Source organism: Mus pahari, chromosome 18, assembly GCF_900095145.1.
Source record: "Mus pahari chromosome 18, PAHARI_EIJ_v1.1, whole genome shotgun sequence".
Taxonomy (NCBI): Eukaryota; Metazoa; Chordata; class Mammalia; order Rodentia; family Muridae; genus Mus; species Mus pahari.
In genome coordinates, this window is record NC_034607.1 from 49,525,497 (window position 1) to 49,536,953 (window position 11,457).

Here is an 11,457-nt window from a genome sequence, read left to right on the forward strand (position 1 = left end):
ATCTATCATCTATCTATCTATCTATCTATCTATCATCTATCTATCTATCATCTATCTATCTATCTATCTATCTATCATCTATCTATCTATCTATCTATCTATCTATCATCTATCTATCTATCATCTATCTATCATCTATCTATCTATATCTATCTATCATCTATCTATAATCTGGTTATCTATCATCTATCTATTATCTGGCTATCTATCTATATCTATCTATCTATCTATCTATCTATCTATCTATCTATCTATCTATCTAATATGTAAGTGTTTTGCCTTCATGCATGGATGTACACTACTTGCCTGCCCAGTTTCCTCATCAAATCCCTTGGGACTGGAGTTGCAGTTGGTTGTGAGCCATCATGGTGCTGGGAACTGAACCCTGATCCTCTGCTAGAACAGCAACTGTGTTTAACCACTGAGCCATCTCTCCAGAACGTCATCTGCCCCACATTCTATCATTCCTGACTCTTCATGACATGGTTCCAGATGATCTGGATGAGAGTAAACATGTGTGGAATCCTGGGCTCCAAGGCACCCTGAGGAGTGTCAATAGTCACACACATACACACACACACACACACACACACACACACACACACACCATATATACTACTAATAAGTAATACTAAAAGAATTTCTCATAAATCTGAGGAAAAGACTCAGACACATCAAAGAATCTAAATGAACAGAAGAAATTTAAAGAAGACACCCGAACAAACACTTACTCTGAAGCAGGAGTAGAGGCTGGGGTGTAGCTCAGAGGTAGAGCAGTTCCCCAGCACGAGCAAACACCTCTTGGTTCCATCCTCATGATCGGCTTTGAAAGAAACCCAAATGGGCAAAAAGGACATCCAGCACCCTTAAATCTACTTTCTATTTTTCCCTGGCAACATAGTTTCTTCTGCATACAAAACAGCACACACTGCAAAGAGAAAGACAGCTAAGGTCTGTGAGCACAGGGTATTTGTGGATAGATAACCTTGGGAGTTCATTCTGGACTTCACAAAGATTTCTTGTATTTTTTTTCCCTGATAGTTACAAAATTCCTAGCTCCCATATGTGGGAGGGTAAGATAGAACTGATCATAACAAGACAGATAGCAAGAAAACTATCATACACCCAGAGGAACTGCCATTATAAAGGTCTAGCACCAAGTATTGACGAGGATGCAGTGCAACTAAAACTCAATGTTACTGGCAGGAGTGGGATGTTACCAGCATCTTCTGGGATCCAGAGTTCACAGGTAAAGGTGGCCCAGTGGGTGGCAGAAAAGTTGGCTAAAGGGCTTCAGGCTAAAGTTGCTGGCATGTGGGCAAATGTGCTGTCCGATCTTAAGTGGGAATCCATGTACTGTCTGCTGAGCTGGAGGAGCCAGAAGAGAAGCATGGGACAGAGGGATAACAGCCCCTGCAGTGGCCTCAAGCACCTTTACTGACAGGGCCAGACAGTGGCAGGCGATGATGGAAGACCAATGTCATCTGGGTCCAGTTCCGGGGCTGCCGAGCAGAGGACGAGCAGAGGAGGGATAACTTCCTGCCACACCCATCTTCTGTGTCCTCATGACTCAAAACACTCAAGGAGAGTTTTTCTGAATCATGTCTTTTTATGTATTGATTGTAAGAAATAGGGTGGCCAGTAACTGATTAGTGTGGCCAGTGGTTAGGGTGATCAGTGATTAGAGTGGCCAGTGACTGGTAAGGGTGACCAGTGACTAGGGTTCAGATCGTCTGGGACAGTCACAATTCCTGCTCACTGGTCTTTCACCCTTAGAACGATCCCCTTTTCAAGACTGTTTATGTGGTATCAGTTTCCGTCACACCCTCCCACTGATAGGAGCTAGGGATTTTGTATCAAAACAACAACGACAAAAAATACAAGAAATTTTTGTGAAGTAAAGAATGAGCATACATGTACCCTGTGCTCACAGACCCTGAGCCGTTTTTCCCCTATGTAGACTCTGCTGTTTTGTATGCAGAAGAAACTATGTTGCCAAAATAAATAAATAAATAAATAAATAAATAAATAAATAAAAATCGTAAAGTAGTAAACATCAAAAGAGATGCATTGCTGAAAACTGTTCGTTTACCTAAAAGAATTACTTTAATAAGTAAAGATAAAAATTATAAGTGACATGATGGTACCGTGTCATAGTACTATGTTAGAAAGGTGCTTTTTTTCCTATTAACAATGTATGAAATAGCAGTAGATTTTACAACACAGCATAGTTTAGATTGGACAGTTCTATTTGTTCACAGGTATTTTGTATCTATTGGACAGCACCAGCTGCGAATCTGTTGGGTCAATGATTATGTGCATTTAAAACTTGGTTAGAGGAGCTGGAAAGATGGACCAATGGCTAAGAGCATTGTAACTCCAGCTATGGAGAATCTGATGCCCTCTCTGGCCTCTGCAGGCCACACACATATTTTATACGGACACACATGCAGTCAAAATACCCATACATATAAAATAATTTAATAATTAAAAAAACCCAGAAGTATCCATTATCCCATAGTCCTGTCAACACTGGATGTTACCAGTCTTTTGAATTTGTTACTATCTGACTAGCTCTCGCAATTCTTCATTTTGGTTTCAGTACTAAGAGAAGGGCCCCATGCTCCCTCAATTCACATTTCCTCCACTCTGTAATCTGCTCAAACCTGCATGAAAATTCACTGAACTTGGGCCTTGGACTCTCCATCTGTCTCAAGAAGATAAAGGGTCATGTGCTTACATGGCACTGTGGGGGATCAGGAACCACGTGGGTAGGACGGCACTTAGACCCAGACACACACAGAGCATTAGAGAGAGGAGGATGGCTGTCCTCAAGTCCCAGGTGGCCGTGGCAGCTTGTGATTTTGTTAAGAAACATAGTGTTTATTTTCAGTGGTTCATTCTATTTTTAAAATTTATTTATTTATGTGACCATGCATGTGTCTCTGTGTGTACATGCAAATGTGTGTGAGTATACATGGATGTCACACATGAGCACCAGCCAGGGGTTGTGAGTCGCCCAGCCTAGGTGCTAGGAACTGAAGATGGTTCCTAAGGAAGACAGCAAGTGCTCTTAACCTCTGACCCAACCTTCCAGTTTCAAAGAAAAATGGTATTTAAAGGCTGCTTTTAAAGGCTGCTTAAAAACCGGGTTCTAGCTGGGCGTGGTGGCACACGCCTTTAATCCCAGCACTCAGGAGGCAGAGGCAGGTGCATTTCTGAGTTTGAGGCCAGCCTGGTCTACACAGTAAGTTCCAGGACAGCCAGGGCTATACAGAGAAACCCTGTCTCAAAAAACAACAACAACAACATCAACAACAACAACAAACAAAACAAAAAAAACAAAAACAAAAAACAAACAAAAAACCCAAAAAACCAAACAAACAAAAACCAGGTTCTGTGCTGTATGCCTGTAATACCAGCACTTGGGAGGCAGAGGCAAGAAGATCAGGAATTCAAGACTAAATTCTGCTACATACTGAGTTTGAGGCCATCCTGGGCACCAGGAGAGCAACCAACTGACTAACAAAAACAAAACCCGTAAAAATAATCTTGAAGACCTTCCAATTAAGACGCTCCTGGGTGGGCGTGACTCGTACCCACAGCAAGTCTCCGACACCAGCTGTCTGTCCACGATGGCTGCTCTGGGGCTCCTTGTGCGGGATTTGGCGTCTGTTCAGCAACATTTATGCTTAATACATAATCGTAATGAGACACTGGCTAAAAATAAGAAATATAAAAAATCTGATGAAATAAAGCAAATGAAGACCATAAAATGGTAATTCCATAAATTCAAATCAAGATGATCTTCATTCACCAGACTCACTGATTGCATTCCAGCTAATCAAAATGTTTGTTTGTGATACTCATCACAACGCCTCTTGTGTAGCAGAAACCAAAGCCATGAAGAGAAAATAGAGTGGCCATTACATGCTATTTGGCCTTTCATTGTCAGGAATAAAGACAATCATAGTCCCCTCTTGTAATTTTCTGGATAGCACGTGCACGCACGGCAATTGAAACCCTTCCAGTTCATCTCACCATTTAAACACAAAACCATGAAAGTTAAAAAGCCAACTTTTTTTTCAGTGCAAAAGGCGTAAATTCCAAACATTCATTTAAGAAACAGTTTTTGCCTATTTCTGTTGCTACAATGAGTCATTACATTTCATACATTTTAATATACAGTACATTCATCCCTATGCCAAGATGAGATGTTATTTTAAAACTTATCTGCTAACACAGCATGCTTTTCCCCTGCCTTACATAATTAAACATTTTGTTATTTTGGTATATGGAAAAGAGTGAGACTCTTTACATTATAGGCATTGCAAGGTTTAACTACCCTTGCTTCTAGAAAAAGTTTTATTTTATTTTTTTAAAAAAAAATCAATTTTATTATGTAACATATAATAAAGCAAATTATTTCAAGGCAATGGTGGCTTGGCCTGTAGAACCTGCACTCTGAAGGCAGAGGCAGGAGGACCCTGAGTCTGTGGCCAGCCTTGGTTACATGGTGAGACCACATCTTACAGAGTTAACTTCAGTGTGTTGGCAGGAGTCATGTGGGGAAATACTCTCCAGTCATGAGTCCTGGATTTAGAGATAAGGAAACTCAAGAGACTTGAGCCCCTTTAAGACGAATAAAGACCAGTGAGAGCCTTGGATGCGGCTCCCAGTTCCTCCCGCTCTCTGGAGGCAGTCTGAAAAGGGTGGACAGTCTGCCGGGGCTCAGGAAGTTTTCTCCTGTGGTCCTGGCGCCCGCCTCCTGTTCCCGTCTCAACATCACCCCATCTTGTTTCCTCCCCGAGAACCTTAGTCTCTTTAGGACCTAAACTATTTATGTTCCCTTTCTGAGGTACCACCTTTCCTGTAAACACTGAGATAGATCACCACTATCTGTACACATATGTACACACACTGACCGATCCTCCACTATCTGCCGAGCTTATAAAACAAGATACACAACGGGGACTGGAGGGCACAAAATTCTTCTTTACCACTCCCTCCCTCATTCGTCTCCTTCCTTAGTATCCTTCCTGATATTTTTTTTCCCCTTTAAAAGATTTATTCATTTTTAAAGTGATGTACGTGTATGTGTGCATGCCGTGGATCCCCCTGGAACTGGAGTTAAGGAGGATTGTGAGTCAGATCGAACCGGCATTCTCGGCGAGAGCAGAACTCCAAACCTCTGAGCCGCCTCGGCAGTCTCTCCCCTCGTATTTTCTTAAAGCACGGTGTTTTTACGTTCTGTAAAGAGGAATGAGGGCTCACAAAGTGCGTGTGGCCCAGGAGTCATAATCTGGGCCTCGGTCCAGGGTTCCGATTTTCTGGCTTTAAGAAAGAAAACCTATTCGGAGCTTTCTAGCGCTTTTGCTTTTAAACGTTGGAGCATTCAGGATGGGAAGAAGGGAAACACCTGCAGCTTGGACCCCCGAGGACCCTCGGGATGAGAAGCCCAGCCAGGTTCCGCTGCCCACCCTCGCGCCATCGGAAGGGCGGGCCGGGGATCCGGGTTCGCTTCCCGGAGCGGACGGGAGCCGCGCGGTCGCTCTGTCCGCCCCTGCCGGGCCCGTCTGCGCGTGCGGGAGGCTGGGCCAGCCGGAGCGGAGCCTCGCGGAGGACGCCGCCTCTCCCCCGCAGGCTCGGCCGTGCGAGCCCGTCCCCTCAGGCTCTCCCCGGATCCTTCCATCCCGGGACACTGGCTCGTTGCCCTGAGTCCGGTCCGCAGTTGCGGGAGGCTGGGGTCCGAGCGGCGTCCACAGGCGGCGGATGCGCATGCTCCACCGACGCCTTGCCGGGTCTGATAGAGCCTTCGCAAGGCCGCCACAGCGGAGCTCCAGTGGCGCAATCGGTTAGCGCGCGGTACTTATACAGCAGTACATGCAGAGCAATGCCGAGGTTGTGAGTTCGAGCCTCACCTGGAGCACGATTCTTTTGGAGCTAGGCTTCACTGTTATTTTATATTTGTATAGGAAGACGTTACACGCTCCCTTTAGTCTCCTCGCTTCCTGTCTCAGCCACAGCGGAAAACAGCTCACAGTGAAGCTTTGCACTCGGTTTCCGAGCAGCTCTGTAGCTACTGCGCAGCATCCAGCGGTGGAACCCAGTCCACCGCCCACTACCCTTCCTGGTCCTTAGGCCGCTGTTTATAAACAGCATCAGGACCTGGGATGCAGACCGAGGTCCCCGAGGCTCTGATGCCGGGCGGCTTCCTGCGAGCGCGGAGTACCCCCGTAGCTCCCGCCGCTGCCTCCGCCGCTGCCTCCGCCAGAGCCCGGATCCAACCCACTGCTTCCGGGTGGCTCCCCAGGACTAAATGGACTAGGAGTGTGGGACCCTAGGTGGGGGAACTGCTCGATTCCCTGACATTAGCCCCCTCCCCCCCCCCCCGTAGCTCCCCCCCCCCCCCCCCCCCCCCCCCCCCCCCCCCCCCCCCCCCCCCCCCCCCCCCCCCCCCCCCCCGCCTCGGCAGCCCTCCCCCATATCCGGTTCAAGGCACCCTGCCCTCCTCCGGCGTTTGCATTTGGGGACAAATGTCCGGGAAATTTCCATTCTCCCTTCCTAAAGCCCTGCTATCACTCTGGAATGGTGGCCACCAGAAGAGCCTCTTATCTTCTCAGCTAGCTCTAGATCCATCCTAGAGGGAAGTCAGGAGTCCCTCGGCTCACTTAATCCTCACGCTCAGGGCCACACCCTCCCATACCTTCCGCTCACTAACTCCAGCTCAGGAGGAGGGAGGCTTAGTTCCTCTTAAGAAATCCATTCGGAGCCTGGAAATAAATGTAAGCGCTGTGGAAAATAAAAGGTTTGCTTATTAAAACAAGCAAACAAACAAATGGGCTGGAGAAATGACTCGGTGTTTTAAAGTGGGCACTGCTCTTGTCTGCGAACCAGGAATTCAGTTCTCAGCAGCCAAATGGGGCTGCTCCCTGTAGCTAAGTCAGCTCCAGGGGACCTGCTGCTGACCTCCTTAGGTACCAGCACTCAAGAGCAACACACACACACACACACACACAAAATTAGAAATACATACTTAAAAGAAAAAAAAAATTGAGATGCATGGCACCAGACACACCCGGGGGCTAGATGACAACCGAGGACAGTCAGCGTCTGCCTTTCCTTCTGAGGAGACACTCCGGCGTGGAATTCAGGTCCTCGGGTTTGCATGGAAATGCTTTTACTAGTAAATCCATCCCACGGGCCACGAAAGCCCCACTGTGTTTCTTTCAATGAGTAACTGATATTGCGCTGTACAAATTATCTTCATTCCTGAAAAAGAGTTAAAAAGACAAACAAACAAACAAAAAAACCCCCAGCATTTCCAAAACAATTTTTTTTCTGAAAAATCTTTTTTCAAACGAGATGTGACTTTTAAATGTGCAGGCCATGAGAAATCATCAGATTTGCCAAGTGTAAGTTTCTGACCCTCACAGTCCATTACTGCCTGCTGTGTCTCAGATTTGAAATATCTCCTCAGAGCCAGGACTGCTAACTGATGGGTTTGGGGCAAGTGACAGGATGCGGGGTCTCAGATCTCTTAGTCAGTTGGTAGTTCTTACCTGAGCCATTGGGAAGTAGGGAGGCGTTGGAAGGTGTCACAGCTGAGGAAGTGTGTCACTGGTGGTATGCCCTTCTGGACCTTACCATGTCCCTGTTTCCCGGCCACCATGAGCTGAGCACCGTCCTCTACGGCACGCCCTCACCTTGCCATCTGCTGAGGGCAATGAAAACCAGCTAGCCACAATCAGCAGCCTTCGACTGTGAGCCATTTCCTTCCTTGGGCTGAGTTTTTCTCTGGTATTTGTCACAGTGACAGAAGGTGACTACGAGCAAGCACAACCCCCTGAAAGATTTCTTGGTCCAGCTGCATAGAAGGACTCCTGTGTAAAAGCTCAGCTCTGACTTGCAAGCTCTGCTCCATAAAGATTTTCTTTAATGATTTATTTATTTTCTATATATGAGTGGTTTATCTGCATGTATGACTGCATGACAGAAGAGGGCATCGGAGCTTATTACAGATGGTTGTGAGCCACCATGTGGTTGCTGGGGATTGAACTCTGGACCTCTGGAAGAGCAGGCAATACTCTTAACTCTTGCTTTATTTTTTTCCAGCCCACTTGCTTTATCTTTAAGGCAATCCATTCCATTTTTCTAACAACTTTTAGGACCAGAACATGGTGTGAGTTTCCCTGGGGAGATAAAATTTGGTCTGCTTCCCCTCCGGGCACTAACAGAATAAACAATTCCATCAAAGGTCCAAAGTCCACTGGTAAACCAGTGGGTGTATCTGGGTTCCTTGTGGCACTGTGGATGGCTGAGAGGCAACTAAGTGTACAGTAGGGTTGTAGGCCCTTGCCCACTCTGCCACAGGGCGAGTTTGACTGTGCTTACCCCATGCCAGGGCGGGTGCTGGGCTGTAGGGAGGCACTGCTCCAGGGTGGGAAAGCTGGAGCTGGTTCAGGGGTTCCTGGGCCTGAGACAAGGCAGAGGCCGAGGGGTTCTCAGGCTCTTGGACATCCAGGGGCCCTGGGAGTCGCAGAAGAGAGGTGTCTAGCCCATAGTGGAGGGCGGACGAGGGAGGGGAGCTCCAGCTTGTCCCATGGGGATGATTGTCCTTAGCAGGCTTGGTGGCAGTTGTGGCTGGGAGCCCAGAGAGGCCTTCTACAGGAGACTAGGCTGTGGCTCTGTAGGCAAAGGCCTTCTTCATGGCTCCCCAGGGCAGATCTTGATGAAAAGAGTCCATCCATGGTTCTAAACAGTTTATTGTCATGGTAAAAAGTGGATGTGTAAACCATAACCACTTCTCAGGGTGGGCCTGAGATGAAATACCTTTTTGTCAGAAGGAGTGTCTGGGAAGGGAAAGCTTATTGGCTAAGCCCTCTGGGCCTCTAGGTACTTCACTAGAATGGAGAAGTCTGTTTGGGGCCTACATGACCATAGGACATGTTTCTTTTATGTGAGAAGCATGGTGCATAATTCAAGTCAGGAGTCTGGCAGGGAGCTGGAGTTACCTAAGCCTCAGGTGTGTGCCCACCTGAGTCTCAGAGTCTAGACTTGCTTTATCTTCCCAAACTTTCTGGAGTGGTTTTACATCCCACACCCACCTCAGCCTGAATGACAATGAGCTATTGCCCTGGGACCCTCTGGGAGACTGCAGGGAGCTCAGTGAGTCCGTCCCCTCCCCTCAGCAGTTATGGCTACTCTTGAGCAGTCATACTCCTTGGGCTATGGACAGGGCCTTGGGAAGCTTATACGTTCCAGACGCTTCCTGAGTCATCTCAGTTTTGCTTATTTCTTGGGTCTTACATCCCTCCAGGGGAGACGGACGCTCAGTTGCTATTGTACTTGATAAGTCTGCACAGAGCCTTTGGTTTGTCACCTCCAGCATCCTAGAAAACAGGAATAGTGGCACATGGCTGTGATCACAGCACCTGGGCGGTTAAAAGAGGAGGATCAGAAGGTCAAGGGCCTGGGTCAAAAGGGACTCAGTCTCCAATCAAAATCCAAATCCATGTGGAGAGGAGACAGCGATTTCACCGCTGTACCACAAGTCAATGCAAGGATTCCCACCAGGCCTCAGAGTCTCTGGAACTGATTCTGGCAGGGAGGTGCTATACCATAAGCTGTCATGTCGGGCGGGCGCACTTGAAAAGCCAGGGAGATCCCGGCGGAGAGGGGCAACCATTAGAGAGAAGCAGGCAGACAGCCGATCTGAAGATATCTGAGTCGGTTTTTCTTTTCTTCCCTGAGGCTCAAATCCAGGGCCTGTGCACACAAAGCTCTGCTACTGCCAGGATCTTGGATTCTTTTTGTTGTTGTTGTTTTCAAGACAGGGTATCTCTGTGTAACCCTGGTTGTACTGGACTGGCATCGTAGACCAGGCTGGCCTCAAACTCAGAGATTCACCTATCTGCCTTGAGTGCTACGCACCATACCTGGTGTGTGCTCCCCTAACACTCTCTCTCTCATATTCCTCATTGCAAATTCCTTTCTGGATTAACTGAAAATGGCCGTAATCTTTGATCTGTGAAATTGTCCTGAGGTTAAACGCCCATGCTTTGGTACGCACCGAGAGCTCTCCGGCGGCACACTGACCGTCCGTCTTCACTGAGGGAGGGGTCTCAGAGACAGCTTTTCCAGATCTTCCCTGGCTTATCCTTCACCCACATGGCTGCGTTTTATCTGAAAAGTTTAGGAGGTGGCCATTTTTGTACCCGTTCACTGCCTCGCACCCTTGTCAAACCCTGTGTGCCTGTCCGATGGCAGTCCTCATGCTCCCCCCACACAGCAGTCTTGTCAGACTTGGAGCTCTTGGAGCGACTGCAGGACACTCTTGGTTTGCTTGTTTTGAGGCAAGGCCTCACTCACCAGGTAGCCCTGGCTGTCCTGCAACTCCATGTAGACAAGGCTGACCTCGAACTCACAGAAATCCACCTGTCTTCTGCCTCCTGAGTGCTGGGATTAAAGGTGTGTGCCTCATGCCTGGACAGACTCTTTTTAAAATACATATTTTGTTTATTTAGTATGTGTTTGCATGCATGTGCCTGTGTGTGTGGGTGTGCGTGCGTGTGTGTGTGTGTGTGTGTGTGTGTGTGACATAGAGGTCCGGGAACAGCTTTTGGAAGCAGGTACCCTCCTATCATGTGAGTCCCAAGGATTGAACTCGAGTTGTCCCTCCTGGTGTTAAGCTTTCCCTTGGAGCCATCTTGACCGCCCCTGCAGTAGACTCTGTCACTCTGTACCACTTCTTAGCCTCTCACTCTCTTCTCCACACTAAACCCAAATTACACATGTGAGAGTCTCCACCTCACGGTTCTCACTTGAACGCACGATAAAGTGCAAACGCCTGCAGTGGCTCCGAAGGCCCCGAGCGTCTAAGCTGGCCTCTGCCCGCTTACCTACCTATCACTGGGCCCTGACTGTTGCAGGCAGTTGCCCACACCACACCACCCTCGATAGCTCTTGCTTCGTACACTCATGGTCATCTCAGACTACCGTGTTTGTGGGGCACACCTATAGACTCAGCCCTTTGAGAGGCTGAAGCAGGAGCATTGCCACGTGTTTGAGGCCAGGCAGAGCTGCAAAGCAAGTATCCCACTATCCAAGGCTACCTCCCCAAACCCAGTCTCAACCAGTGGGAGCCCACATCACATCTATCCAAGTGCTAATGGTTCATCTCCCATCATTCAGAGATTATGGCCCATGGTGCTAGCCAGCAAGTCCACAGCACACAAGGGATGAGCAGAAGCACAATACAGAGAGAACGCGTGGGCACAAACTCTAAAGCTGGATAAAGAATTATTGCCCAGTTTTCACGCAGCAGGGGGGTGCTGGGCATCAAGCCACGGGGCTCACTGTCTACCTGGAATGTGGCTTACACTGGGTTCTAGGGAGGAGTGCAACTGAGAGACACTTCTGTAGAAAGTGTTTCTGTTCACAAAGGCAGGATACATG

General features: G+C 48.0%; 1 non-coding gene across 1 annotated transcript; it reads left to right on the forward strand.

The window, feature by feature from the left end:
* The first annotated feature begins 5,836 nt into the window (after positions 1 to 5,836).
* On the forward strand, positions 5,837 to 5,929 carry Trnai-uau. Its single transcript is given in 2 exon segments — positions 5,837 to 5,874; positions 5,894 to 5,929. It is a non-coding gene; the product is annotated as a tRNA-Ile (tRNA).
* Positions 5,930 to 11,457: the final 5,528 nt, after the last annotated feature.